We start from the raw sequence: 15,280 nt of genomic DNA, 5'->3' as shown, positions 1-15,280 counted from the left end.
AGTTATCTTCACACACTATCTCTGTGGAGATTTAGGCATCACTATAATAACACACTATCTTTGAGTGGACTTGAACAACACTATAATAACACACTATCTCTGTGGGGACTTGAAACATCTCTATAATAACAAATTATCTTTGTGGGGACTTGAACATCACTAAACTAACACACCATCTCTGTGGGGACTTGAACCTGTCTTTGATAACACATTATCTTTGTGGTAAATGGAACATCACTATAATAACATACCATCTCTGTGAGGAATCGAGCATTCCTATAGCTACAAACAAGCTCTGTTTGGACTTGAATATTGTTAGTTTCCCATTCTCTGTATGTGGATTTAAGCCTTGTCTTTAGACACTATTTCTGTGGGGACTTGAACACAATCATCTTCACTCACTATCTCTGAGAACATCAACATCCCAATAATCTCATGCTATCTCTGTGGGGACTTGAACAGGATTACATTCACACACTATCACTGTGAGGACTACCATGAACATATGTTATTTCTATGGTGACATGAATAAAATTATCTTCACATTCTAGCTTTGTAGGGACTTTCATCATAGCTGAAGGCAACATCTCTAATGCAAACCCTGGTGCTACTGTGATCACAACCACCTATATTGACATTATCACACACCACCCCAATGCAGTGATGATATACCACCTCTGTGGGCATCATTCGACACTACCCCTATGCAGACATTAGCATTATATGCATTTCTAGGAAGGTGTTGTCCCACAGCTATTTTGGCAAAAATGTTAAGCAGCTAATAAAGCTCTGGGTTCCACTTAAGTATATTCCTTGGTTCCATATGTTAGTTTATTTGTGTTAATTACCTTATCTCCTAAGATTTTTATCACTAATAAATACATGAAATACCATTTTAAGTGCCTTTCTGTAATCGTGATATATGTTTGCCACATTAACATAATATACCTTTTGTGTAAACCCCTTGAATGTATGCAGCAATTCATATATGAATAGATTTTCATTTTGTTTGTATATATTGTTGCTAAAATAAACATTTACCCATGTGACTTTGTCTGTATTCAATTACAAATAGTATTATGGACTAGGTCCCCACAAGGATGGTGGCACGTGTTCAAGTCCCCAGAAGGATGGTTATGTGTGCGCAACTAAATACCAATAATTGAAAATTTGAAGCAGTATCTTGAATTTTTTCTTAACATTTTTCTGCTATTAGTATATTTTAAAAACATTGGGAATCCCCACAAGGCAGGTATCCACATATAGTCCACACAAGGATGGTAACACGTGTATGTGTGTGTGTGTGGTTGTGTGTGTGTGGTTGTGTGTGTGTCTGTGTGTCTGTGTGTCTGTGTGTGTGTCTGTGTGTTTGTGTGTCTGTCTGTCTGTCTCGGGGCTCGTTTGTCCACACCAGGGGTCTCCAAACCAGTCCTGGAGGGCCGGATCCCTGCCAGATTTTTGGGATATCCCCATTGAGATACATGTAGTTTTTTTAAAAATCTGGCATGGATCCGGCCCTCCAGGACCCGTTTGGAGACCCCTGGTCCACACTCTTTAAACTTGCTGCCTCACTCCGATTGGCGGGAGTACAGCTGATCACATTTTCATTTAAAAAAAACACTGCTGCACCTTCTACTGGACTGCATTTACAAGCATACCTTTATTCCTCTTGGAGAAAGGTCGTTCTTAAATCCCTTAGTCGTGTGCCCTCGTAGTGAGTACGGGCTGTCGATTACAAACGTAGTCTGCACACACATATATATATATATTCATTGAAAAAAAAACAAAGGTTGAAGTAACTTTATAGTTAGGTGAATTTGTCATTGACAACATTAACATTTTGAACTAAAAAAAACACAGAAGTTCCCCAGTTATATTTAGCATCACTAACTATGACTTGTGCCCACGCCATACCCTGCTTATGACCTCACATACAACATCACTCATGACATGTTCTATGACATCATTTGTGGCATCACTGATGACATCTCAAATTACATCATACGTCGCCACTCTCCATGCGCGCGCATGCTCAGTCTTCGTGAGTCCTGCAGGAAGGGGTTTCCATTTTACAGCCACCAAGACAGGAAGAAGAATCCTGCACAGAGGAGGCAGCCCAGAGCCAGGAACTACTCGGCGTCGGAGAAACGGCATAATCAGAGGAAAGTTGAGATCTGGCCTAGGGCGGAGTGGAATTCCATGGATTTCATAGGCAACTCCGCAGAATTCCGCATAGTGCCTCTCTGCCAACTCCTCCCACTCTTATATATGTGCATATATATCATATATATCCCAAAACTCTCCCCAGACTCCTTTATGAGAAAGGGAATCAGATTCAGCACTCAGAGTCAGGGCATTGCATCCTGTTTATTCAGCCAAGTTGCACAGGGCAGTGAAACATCAGAGAGACGCGTTTCGGCACGTAACATTTCCTTTTTCAATCTGAGGTGCGCCATGTTAGTTCTTCCTTTTATACTTAAAAACAATCTACATAAATGATGCACTATTTTTAGCAGCAATATTGAAAACATGAGTAAATACTGCAGAGGGACAATTGGAACTATATGCAGAAAACACCACTCTAGCTTCTTAGTGTTTAGCAACAAACAAAATTAATACTAATCTTAAGTTATCATATGAATACTGCTGAGCGCTGTTCATGTGGTCTATATATATATATATATATATGTTATTTTTGCGCACACCTTTCAATTCCAGAAAAAGGAGCAGATTCAAGCCCAGCTTCGTGGTACGTGAAGATTTTATTTGCAACTAAATTGTCAAAACACCCAACGCGTTTCAGTGCAGCCGCACCTTGGTCACGGGTAAATCAGTTTTGTTTGTCAATACATTTAAAGTGTTCAAAATATAAAGAGTGAAGTAGGACTATCTGTCCCAACACGCGTGAATGCTTGTAAACGTGGCTGCCATATTTGAATGTCACAAAATCATAAGTATAAATACATTCACCTTTTGTAAAGTCTAAATTATCAATTTGATCACTCCATATGACATTACTTCATCGAACCAGCGTTTCGCAAGATATTTACATAGTTCCATTTCATGTTTTATATGACGCGGTATTGTTTGTACATTCCTGCACTTGTGAGCAGTTTCCGTTTAATGCAGCCATTCAATTCAGCCCCTGTGGGCTTACTGCTGCCACAATGGACTTCATTCCCTTCTGGGAGCGCACACTAAATTTACCACAATTCCACATTAACGGAACTCATTGCAATTCTGCCCCAGTGGGCTTTTACTCTGTGAAGCAAAACTCAAATACATATACACTGATGTCATAGCCTGATCAATTAAAAAAAATCACTAAAGTTTACAAAAAATTCATTCTGATACTTGGTTACTTAGTGCATAGTTCATTACACCAATCTGCTCTGTAATTCTTTTTAGGCAGCTGTTGTTTTCTCATCCATGTTGTGTGCCGACTATTTGTCTCCTAGAAAATAATAATCTGAAATCACTATAATATATGTGCAAGTTAAAAACCAGACACAAGCTTCAAATCAATTACTGAATTCTCATGCAATCATTGTATATAGTGGGTGTACCCAAGCAGTATTTTAACCGAGATGTAGGACATCTCCTCATCTTTATTCAATCCCAATGGTTGGACTGTGTCATATTTAATTATGAGTCTTGATTCCAACTGACGTAAGTCTCTCACTCTATTTCCCCCTCTTTCTGAAATAGGAATCCTATCCAGGGCACAGAATTGTAATAGATTCACATTTTTGTAATGGAAATCCTTAAAATGTTTGGCTATAGTGTAATTTTTGTCTTCATTCACAATTGCCCTAGTGTGCTCCAGGACTCGTTTCTTTACCTGGTGTATTGTGCTCCAATATACAAAAGTGGGAAGGGACAACATAATTAACCCTGGGCGGAGTTCGCGGAGTGGGGCTTCGCGGAGCTACGCGAAGTGGGCGAGAAACTACGCCCACCTCCGCACTCCGCGTAGCCCCACTCCGCAAACACCACTGGCCGCCAGCCCCGCCACCCGCCTCCCTCCCGCCCTCCCTAAATACTTTGAAATAAAAGAATCAAATAATTTAAAAAGCACTTACCTTGCCGCCGCTGCCCGCCGCGTCCTCGGGACTCGCTATCTTCCGTCTTCCGTCTTCTATACTAATGCGCATGCGCGGGCGGCCGCACATGCGCATTTTCTCGTGAAAATGCGCATGCGCGGCCGCCCGCGCATGCGCATTAGTAAAGCGGATGGAAGACGGAAGATAGTGAGCCCCGGGGACGCGGCGGGCAGCGGCGGCAAGGTAAGTGCTTTTTAAATTATTTCGTTCCTTTATTTCAAAGTATTTAGGGAGGGCGGGAGGGTGGCGGGTGGCGGCCAGCTACGCTCCGTCTGCGGAGCGTGCGTAGTGCCGCCTGGCTCCGCCAGCTCCGCAAAATGCGGAGTAGGCGGCACTACGCACACTCCGCAGACGGAGCGTAGCTGGCCGCCCACCCCTAAACATAATGCATAGACACCAAAGTCTGATTTGCACGTTAAGTGCTTCTGTATCATAAATGGTTTCTGAGTGTTAGATAAGAGCAGTTCCTTCCTTTTAACACTGTTTCTGCAGGCTTTACATGCCCTGCATGTAAAGAAACCTTTTATTGCTTTCAAATCAGTCTTGACTTTTAAAGTATTCTTGCACAGCAAATCTTTCAAAGCCGTGCATTTTTAAAAAGTGATCTTGGGTTGATTAGCTACCACTTCCTTCAATAGTGGGTCCAGATTTAGCATATGCCAATATTTTTTAAGACTCCTCCTCACCTGCCAGGATTGGCCCCCTCCAGCATCACTCTGTAAATGCGCCCCTGGCGCGTTTGCAGAGGGGGAAAGAATTCCCCTTGAATACTGGGGGTCCCGGGGTGCCAACTAGCCCACCAGGAACCTCCAGAATGCGTCAGGGGGCTGCGTTGCAGAGAGGTGTCCTGAGGCCACGCCCCTTTTTACACCTCTCTGCAATGCAGCTCTGTGGCGCTTACTGGAGGTAGCTGAGGGGCTAGTTGCACCCTAGGGACCCTCAGTATTTAAGAGGAGTTAATCCCCCAACTTAAAACGCACCACGGAGCGCGTATGCACAATGGTGAAGGGAGGGGGCTGGGCCTAAGTTCACATGTGTGCAAACACACCCTGTGGTGCGGTTTAGGTTGGGGAATTAATTCCTTGTCAATACTGAGGGTCCCTGGGGGCCAACTAGCCCAACAGGTACCTTCAGTAAGCGCCACAGAGCTGCGTAGCAGAGTGTTGGAAAAAGGGGCTTGGCCTCTGAACATCTCTCTGCAACGCAGCACCCTGGTGCATACTGGAAGTATCTGGTGGGCTAGTTGACCCCCAGGGACCCACAGGATTGAGGAGGAATTAATTCTCTAACTTAAAACGCGCCACAGGGCGTGCTTGAAGACATGTCACCTCAGGCCGCACCTCCTTCCTTCACCACTGTACAAACGCGCCCTGTGGTATGTTTTAAGTTGGAGAATTAATTCTCTTTCAATACTGAGGGTCCCTGAGGGCCAAATAGCCCAACAGGTATCTCCAGTATGCACCAGGGAGCTGCATTGCAAACAGGTGTTCAGAGGCCACGCCCCTTTTTACACCTCTATGCAATGCAGCTCTGTGGCGCTTATTGGAGGTAGCTGAGGGGCTAGTTGCACCCTAGGGACCCTCAGTATTTAAGAGGAGTTAATCCCCCAACTTAAAACGCACCACGGAGCGCGTATGCACAATGGTGAAGGGAGGGGGCTGGGCCTAAGTTCACATGTGTGCAAACACACCCTGTGGTGCGGTTTAGGTTGGGGAATTAATTCCTTGTCAATACTGAGGGTCCCTGGGGGCCAACTAGCCCAACAGGTACCTTCAGTAAGCGCCACAGAGCTGCGTAGCAGAGTGTTGGAAAAAGGGGCTTGGCCTCTGAACATCTCTCTGCAACGCAGCACCCTGGTGCATACTGGAAGTATCTGGTGGGCTAGTTGACCCCCAGGGACCCACAGGATTGAGGAGGAATTAATTCTCTAACTTAAAACGCGCCACAGGGCGTGTTTGAAGACATGTCACCTCAGGCCGCACCTCCTTCCTTCACCACTGTACAAACGCGCCCTGTGGTATGTTTTAAGTTGGAGAATTAATTCTCTTTCAATACTGAGGGTCCCTGAGGGCCAAATAGCCCAACAGGTATCTCCAGTATGCACCAGGGAGCTGCATTGCAAACAGGTGTTCAGAGGCCACGCCCCTTTTTACACCTCTATGCAATGCAGCTCTGTGGCGCTTATTGGAGGTACCTAGTGGGCTACTTTGACCTTAGGGATCCTTAGGATTGAAGGGGACTTAATCTCTCAATTAGTACGGCCACAGGGCGCGTTTACACATTGGTGAAGGGAGGGGACGGGCTTGAGGAGATGTGTGCAAACACGCCCTGTGGAGCGTTTTAAGTTGGGGAATTAATTCCACTTTAATCATAAGGGACCATGAGGGCCAAATAGCCCACCAGGTGGTTCCAAGAAGCACCACTGAGCTGTGTTGCAGAGAGGTGGTGCAGGCCGTGCCCCTTTTCACATCTCTCTATTACGCAGCTCTGTGGGGCTTACTGGATGTACCTAGTGGGCTAGTTTGACTCTAGGGACCTTCAGAATTAAAGGGGAATTACTTCCACAACGAAAATGCGCTAGAGGGTGTGTTTGCACAGTGGTGAGGGGAGGGGATGGTGTAGGAAAGTGGCTCTATATATACTGGACTGAAGTGAAATTAGCCATACTACGAATTCTAATTTGCTCACCTGTTATCAGGAGAGACCTCAGTGCCGCATCCTTGAGCCCAGTACTAATAATGAATAGTAATTTTAACCGTACTTACCAGTAACTTAAATTTCCTTCCATAGGATATCATTGCCTGCTTTTTGCTGAAAAAGTTTCTAAGTATTGATTTTTGAAAATTACAAATATTCCTCTAAAATAAGCAAAACTACAAATTCCGATTTACTCACCTGTTATCAGGAGAGACTTCAGTGCTGCATCTTTGAGCCCAGTACTGATCCTGAGAAGTAATTTAACCGTGCTTTCCAGTACCTTGAATTTCCTTCCATAGGATTTCATTGCTTGCTTTTTGCTGAAAAAGTTTCTAAGTGTTGATTTTTGAAACTTTCAAATATTCCTCTAAAATCAACCGAACTACGAATTCTGATTTACTGACCTGTTATCAGGAGAGACCTCAGTGCTGCATCTTTGAGCCCAGTACTGATCCTGAAAAGTAATTCTAACCATATTTACTAGTAACTTGAATTTCCTTCTATAGGCTAACATTGACTGGTTCCACTTGGAAATTCTTTTAAGTGTGGAGTTTTGGAACTTTAAAATATTCATCTAAAATGACCTGAACAACAAATTCCGATTTACTCACCTGTTATCAGGAGAGAACCCAGTGCTGCATCTTTTAGCCCAGCACTGATCCTGAAAAGCAATTCCAACCATACTTACCAGTAACTTGTATTTCCTTCGATAGGAATCCATTCTCTGGTTTTTCACAAGAAAAGTTTTTGTGTGGTCGCGAGTGCGTGGAGGTGGTGGTGCGCTGATTTGTGTTTAGGAGGGTTGTCATCGGCCGGAGGACACCGACAGGAGTGCGGAGTTCGGAGCTCGTTAGCTGGGCTGCTGAAGAATCTTCGAGGATTGTGGTTTGGGTGTTTTCTTGAGACTGCCGGAGTACAGCGGTACAGCGGTACCGCATGTAGACGAACGCCACGGAGCCAGCGTGTGAGGACGCAGCGAGCCTCTGGAGGCGGGGCCAGTCGATGGTGGAAGCGCGGTGGGGGAGGCGAGTGCCGCAGCAGTAGTCGGCTGGACAAGGGCTGCCCAGGAGGTAGGAAGGGGGAGACGGGCAGCGGCAAAAATAGCACTAGGAGCCGGTGGCAGCCACAATAGAGGACTGGAGCCCATAAACGGCATAAACGCCAAAGAAGGGAGTAGCAAGCCAGCTCCCCTAGTTGCTGCTACTGCCACAGGTACGGGGGCGGACTCGGGGAGGTCCGCATATGTATTAAGGAGCACAGGTGTGGTAGCAGTAAGTAAGGCGGCGGTGGGGGGTTCACAGAAACAGCCGGAAAGTCTCAAAGAAAGAAAAGGTCAGACTCGAAGCAAGTCATTAAAGCAGAACAACGCAGTTTGGAGCAAAAAAACAAAACACAAAGCCGCTCCTTCTCCTTCTCTTAATACATACTTTAAAACAATCCCAAAAACACTAATCTTGTGACCGAATATTGACAGGGTGAGTTCTGAACAAGGGTGGCAAGGCCAGGTCCTTCCATTGAGTCCTAATAGGTACCAGGTTCTAGGGGAGGATTCGGGGGGCTCGACTCAGGGGCAAGGAGAGGAAAGTACGGCTGACGTTGGAGAGGAGGATAAGGCTGTAATAAGCGTCTCGGACAGTGAAGACATGGAGCCTTTGACGGTGGTTGAGAGCAAGGTAGAGGTCATAAGGGAGAGCAGGGGATCCCTCAATACAAGAGGACAATCTGCACTCTGGGGGGAACACAGGGATGCCTGAGCAAGATGAGGCTAACCCAGATATACATATAATTACCCTTCTAAGGAAATTAGATAGAGATATGAAGGAAGGATTTCAAGTTGTGAAGGCTAATCAGGCAAGCATTCAGGCTTCATGTAACAGTTTAGAGGCCAAGTTTAGTGAACTAAGTCAGCGTACAGAGGCTCTGGAGTTAGAGGCTAAGAAGCTCCGCAAAGAGGTCGTGATCAATCAAAAGGAAATTGATGAGATTAAATTTCGAGAGAGAGCACAGGATGAAAGGGTGGAGCGCTTAGAAAATATGCAGAGGCGTAATAATTAAAAAATCTTGAAGTTGCCTGAAAACAGCGAGGGTACAGACATAAAAAGATATGTGGCGCATATTTTGAGCACAGAGTTAGAGCTAGAGGTAGACGAGGAGACTATTTTTGCTGATATACAGAGGGTACATCGAGACCCTTTTAGGTTGAACTCTAATAGGACTAAACCGAGGAAAATATTAATAAATTTTTTGACGTATAATATAAGAGAGTATCTTGTCAGTCGGCCTGAAAAAGAAATCCTTAACAGTTGACGGAGCAAAAGTAGAAATTAGATCCGACTTGTCCCCAGTAACGGCAAACAGGCAATGGGAGATGGGGAAACAAATGGAGCCTCTAAGGAACTTGGGCGCCACAGTTCAGCTTAAATTTCCGGCATTTCTTAAAGTTATGTGGCGAAATAAGATGCACTCTTTCCGTACAGTTGAGGATGTGGATGACTTTATTGAAAGATGCGCAGAGATGACACGAGATGTATCCACTTTAAATTAGGGATTGTAATTGTTCCTTTCGTTATAGGCCTAAGACAACACCTGTATAAGATTACTCAGAACTAGAGAAGCAGCACTACCACCAAAGTACTCACAAGGCCTATGGCCATGGGCAGACAGGAAGGGTCTTCCAGAGGGATGGGTGATGGGGCGGTAGGGGGCGGGAGGTGGTTCAGGGATTTTTTTTTTTTTTTTAAATAATCCTCAGAGGCCAAAGGGTCACCAGCGATGTAAAGATCAGTTGTTTTTTAAGAGAGAATGACGGGGGCTAACAGGAAGGAATTACGAATTTTGTCCTAGAATGTTAACGGGTTACGGGTGAAATCCAGGAGAATGATTATTTTCAAATATTTAGAAGACTCATTGGCTCATATAGTTATTTTGCAAGAGACTCTTTTAAATGCAGTAGAAAGTAATGACATGTTTGGAACCCAGAAGTGGATAGCTCATAAGTATTATACACCCCAGACTATGGTGACTAAGGGGGTTGCAATTTTGGTTAGGGAATGGGTGCAGTTTTCTTTTGGTGCTATGGTGGCAGATCCTGGGGGGAGGTGGCTCATAGTACAGGCCACGGTGGCTGGGAAGGACCTTGTCCTGGTTGGATATTATGGGCCAAATATTGATGACCTGGGACCTCTGGATAAATTAGCGGCTGAATTATTAAGTTTTTCTGGCAATATTGTCATGGCAGGAGACTTTAATACGGTCATGGATAAAGACCTAGACCGTTCAGGAAAGAGAGCGCAGAGGAATGTTAAGATGTCTAACAGAGTAAGGGTGCTGTTAACACAGTTTGGAATGTGCGATATTTGGCGTATTAAATCAGGCCAGAAGGTGGGCTATACATACTATAATCAAAAGTATAGACATAAGTCAAGGATAGATTATTTTTTGTTAGATCTAAGGATGGTGGAGCAGGTTACAAGTATCAGTCATGTAGGGGTGCATCTATCAGATCATTCAGCTATCCTTTTACACTTGACGTTTGGCCAAAAAACGCAGAGCCCGGTTTGGAGATTAGATCGTACGATTCTGTTAGATCAAGAAGCCATGGAGACTGTAGAAGGCAAATTGGATGTTTTCTTGACTGCGAACATAGACTCTGCCAAGCTAGATGTGGTTTGGGACACGTGTAAGGCCTTTTTGAGGGGGAGGCTGGGGGCCATAGGGGCAAAGAAGAGATGGTTATATTATAGCAGAATTACTGATCTGGAAGAAAAAATCAGAAAATATGAGGCAAGGATCATGGGAGAAAATGAGCAGCAGCTCAGGGACGAGGCCATTTTTGACATTTCAAAACTGAAGGCTGAATTAGTTACAGTTCTTGCAGCTAGAAACAAGGAGAGCTGGGATGCTAGCAGCTTGGCGCATTTTAGTTCTGGAGAGGGGTGTGGTAAGCTTTTGGCATGGAAAGCAAAGAAGGACCTGGTTCGAAACTTTATTAAGGAAATTAGAGTGGATGGGTCTGAAGGGGACATAGCTATTACAGATAGTGGAGAGATTGCAGAAGCTTTTTTTGAGCACTTCTCCGCGGTTTATAAGGAGGAGTTAGTACCAGATCTACAAGAGGTGAGAGCATGGGCACAGTTAATAAAGCCACTTCCAGTCCAATATAAACAGATTTTGAATTCAGAAATTTCGCTGATGGAGGTGGAAAAAGCCATAAAGAATGTTAAGAGAGGTAAGGCCCCAGGGCCAGACGGTCTCCCTCTGGAGGTCTATAAAGCCCTGATTGGTTCAATTGCTCCTCCATTACATCGATTATTTAATAATATCTTTAGAGGAGATACAGTGATGTCGGAGTCTTGGAATGAGGCGGTAATAGTTCTGATCCCAAAACCCGGCAAATCACCCAAATATCTAGATGCATACAGGCCAATATCATTATTAAATAATGATTATAAACTGTTCACTAAAATTAAGGCCGATAGATTGAGTCTAGTTATCTCGCACTTAGTTCATGAGGACCAAAAGGGATTCATGAAGGGTAGATATCTAAAAGAACTCACTTTCTCAGTGGTTGGCGCAATAGATATGGCTACAGTTTTTAATCTTCCCCTTGCTCTTATTGCCCTTGATGCCGCTAAGGCGTTTGACCGCGTGAATTGGCTTTATCTGAACTCATTCAGCATTTAGGACTAGGTCCAAGCTATACTAACACCTTGCTATCATTATATAGCTCCCCTACCTCTAAGGTGCTTGTTAACGGCATTTTGACACCCTCTATTAGGGTAATGAGGGGTACGCGTCAGGGATGGCCTATTTCTCCATTATTATTTAATTTGTATATAGAGCCACTTGCTTGTAGGATTAGAGCTATGGATACAATAGCCCCTTTTAGGGCAGGTGAATGGAATAAGAAGATCGGTCTTTACGCCGACGATATTATTATTTTCACTTCAAACTTGAAAGAGTCAATGGGAAACTTATTTAAGCTCACTAAAGAATTTGGCAAGGTTTCAGGGTATGAAATCAATGAGAGCAAAACAGAGCTAATGGCATGGAACTTGGATACTGAAGACATTAAATGTAAGAAGGAGATGAGATACCTAGGCGTGAGAATAAAACTTAACTTAACAAAAACTATTTCTTTTAGGGTGAAGAAAGAAATAGGGACTACATTGCGAAATTGGAGTCATCTACCTCTCACTCTGTTTGGTCGTACTAACCTGATTAAAATGATGATTTTACCAAAACTTACTTTTCTGTTTGAAACAATTCCCTGGGACTTTGACAAGAATGGTCTTAAGAGATTACAAAACGAAATTTGTTCTTTCATTTGGGCCTCTAAGGGATCTCGCCTATCTTGGAAGAAAATTAGAAGAAGATGGGACAAGGGCGGGCTGGCAGCCCCAGACTTTTTGTTATATGACTGGGCTTTTCGTTTAAAAAATTTGAGAGAGCTTATGGGAGTACCGAAGGCTACAACCAACGGGTATATCTTTTTGGCTATGTTAAGCTTGAGCAATTATGATGAGGACGGATTCATGTATACATTTTCAGACCAAAATTTTTTCAAAAAGGTGAAACTGAAAACTTTACGGGAAGCGGCAGAGCTCTGGTATAAAATGAGGAAACAAGCAAAGTTGAGTTATTATGGGTATAGGTCGTCTATTTGGGATACAACAGGATCACCGTCTTGGGCAGAGGATGCATTGGCTATCCCGTTGAGAATAGCAGGCTTAAAAACTTGGGGAGACCTATTTCCAGAGGGAAAGCTGATCGGCTGGATACAAGGGGCACAGGTGTGGGGTAAAGGGTTATCTAAATTTAAATACCTGCAGATGCAAAGTTGGGCAAACAAGTCGGACACTGTTATCGGCCTCCAGAATGACTTTGAAGACAAAATATTTCTACCACAACCATTTAAGAAGGAAGTTACGATATGGTACTGGGCTTTGGTGGAGATGGAATATAGCCCGTTCACACTGCCGGAACGGCTATGGGGAGATTGCTTTCCGGACATCGCTACAGAAAACCAATAGCAAGTAATGATGACTATACTTTATAAAACTGTAAAATCTGAAAATTTAAGGCGAAAGGTTCTGTTTACTATCCATAGAGCCTATTGGACTCCCCGTAGACTATCGAAGTTTAAAGCCGGCGGACGGGTTGAGTGCCCAAAGTGCAGAAATATAAATGTGGACGACCTGCACATGTTCGTGGAATGCTTGAACATCAGGGAATTTTGGGAGGCGGTAAGCAACTGTTTGTCACAATCAATTGGCTGCACGATAGAGGTAAGCCCTGAATTAATTATTACTGGGAGACACGATCTACAGGATAATAGAATAAATGATAAAGCAAAGTTAGTTTTCTATGGGGTTCTGCTAGCTCGCAGGGAAATCTGTAAGGTCTGGGTAGAAGCTATGACACCGACACTTATGGACTAGTTAAAGAGCATGAGATACTTTGCGACACTAGATTCCAAGGGTTGGATGAACAAGAAGCACAGATTTTGGTCACTTTTTTGCAACATTTTGGGTAAGGAGTGGGCCTTCGCCTTGGCATATTGTAATAGATTAGGACACAAAAAGAAAAAATCCTATGATTAAGGCCTTGGCCTATCTCGCAGGCGTGTTGAGCAGGTCCTTCCTTCGTGAAGGCAGAGTCGGAGACCGGGCTGCGGCCTCCAGTAAGGCTGTGCCATTGTTTTACAGGGCGGTATAGAGGGTTTTGGCCCAGGGCAGGCTGGAGAGCCGCATATGCCCGAGTCTATAGCCAGCATATGAGATAAAAGCCCAGGGCAGAAACAATCGAACATTGGGTGGCGTAAGGGCTAATGAAGATTAAAAAAAAAGAAAGAAAAGTTTTTGTGTCTATTTTCACAAACTGCAAATATTCCTTAAAAAATGCCTGTATGACTTAAAAGCATTCTTTCAACTGTTTACATGAGATGCACCAGTACTGGATCCAGGATCCACCACTGAGTAAGAAAAAGTAACGATAACACTACTTACCTGCTAAGTGAATTTCCTCCTATAGGATAACATTGGTGATTCTATGTGAAAACATTTCTAAGTGTCAAATTTTAAAATACAATCATATTCCTTAAAAATAACTACTGTAACCAAACCGCTTTTACTCAACTGTTTACAGGAGATATCCCAAGACTGAATCTAGGATCCATTCCTGTGGTTAGAAAAGTAATCCATAAAGTACCTAATTGCATTTAATTAGAAATCCACATTGAGGTCAATGTTGCATTGTGTTTGAAATTGTGTTGCCCATTGCAACAACTGTAACTACTGTACTTAAAAGTCTATTGCCTATTTGCAAAGTATTTAAACTAAAGTATATTTTGTAATGTAATGTATAATGTAATTTAAAAAATATCTAAAAATAAATAGTTTAACAAAATGTAGTAAATCAGTATCAAAAAAATAAATATAATAATAATAATAATCCACATTTGTAAAGCGCACAATCACCCGTAAGGGTCTCTAGGCGCTGGGGACCGTCGGGAAGATCAAGCAAGCTATTGCCCAGAGTCACATGGTGCTGGGCTGTTATAGTTAGGAATTAGCATTTAAAAAACCTTCGAAATTCACTGAAAAAACCATAGGTTTCAGACATGTTATAGTTAGGAATTAGCATTCAAAAAACCTTAGAAATTCACTGAAAAAACCATAGGTTTCAGGGGTGTTACAGTTAGCTGGACATTTCATAGCTCGTACAAACCATTGAAATTCCTCCGTTATAGTTGTACTAACTATAACTCGCTCGCCCGCAATCCACTGCTGATGATGTCACATATTACATCATTCATGACATGGTCAGTGACATCACTGATGACATCACTGATGACATCATCCACGTGACAATCTGATACACATCATCATACACTAGTATAACCTTTCAACACTCATTATAAAATATGGAGTAAGATATTTGAAACCATTGACATGCCAATACAAGTTTCTAAAAACCCACTCAGTGATTCCTACATCTACACACACATCTAAACACTTATAGATTCACTCATACATGCTAACAAAATCAATAGAACACTATTATTTTTTTTAATATACCTTTAACTTTAATTAAAAAAATAATTTTATTAAACATGTTTTCAATCAAAATAAAATCCTCACCTTTGGATTAAGTTGAGATTAATAAAATGAAGCACCCAATGAAATCTATGCTTTTGAAGGGGCTTATGCACTGGTTGTTACAGAGTCCCTGTGCCGAAACCCCCTCATTATTCAGTGCATGGAAGTGACGACACTTGTTGTTAGACGTTGTATCATTTGAAAAGTCTTTTATATTGAATACTGATAGAGAACATCTTTTTGTGAATAAAGCTTCAGCCATTTTGTATGGCCGCCTCATGCTGGAGTGTGTTCCCAATACAGTAGAAATAGGCATTCAGCATTCGGTATAGAACAAAGGCATCAGAGGGAAACAAGGAATGTGGCCCGTGTGACAGTGTA

The sequence above is a fragment of the Lissotriton vulgaris genome, unplaced genomic scaffold (genome assembly GCF_964263255.1).
Source record: "Lissotriton vulgaris unplaced genomic scaffold, aLisVul1.2 SCAFFOLD_1098, whole genome shotgun sequence".
Classification (NCBI taxonomy): Eukaryota; Metazoa; Chordata; class Amphibia; order Caudata; family Salamandridae; genus Lissotriton; species Lissotriton vulgaris.
The sequence above is the reverse complement of the archived record's forward strand: the minus strand, read 5'-3'. Positions refer to the sequence as shown.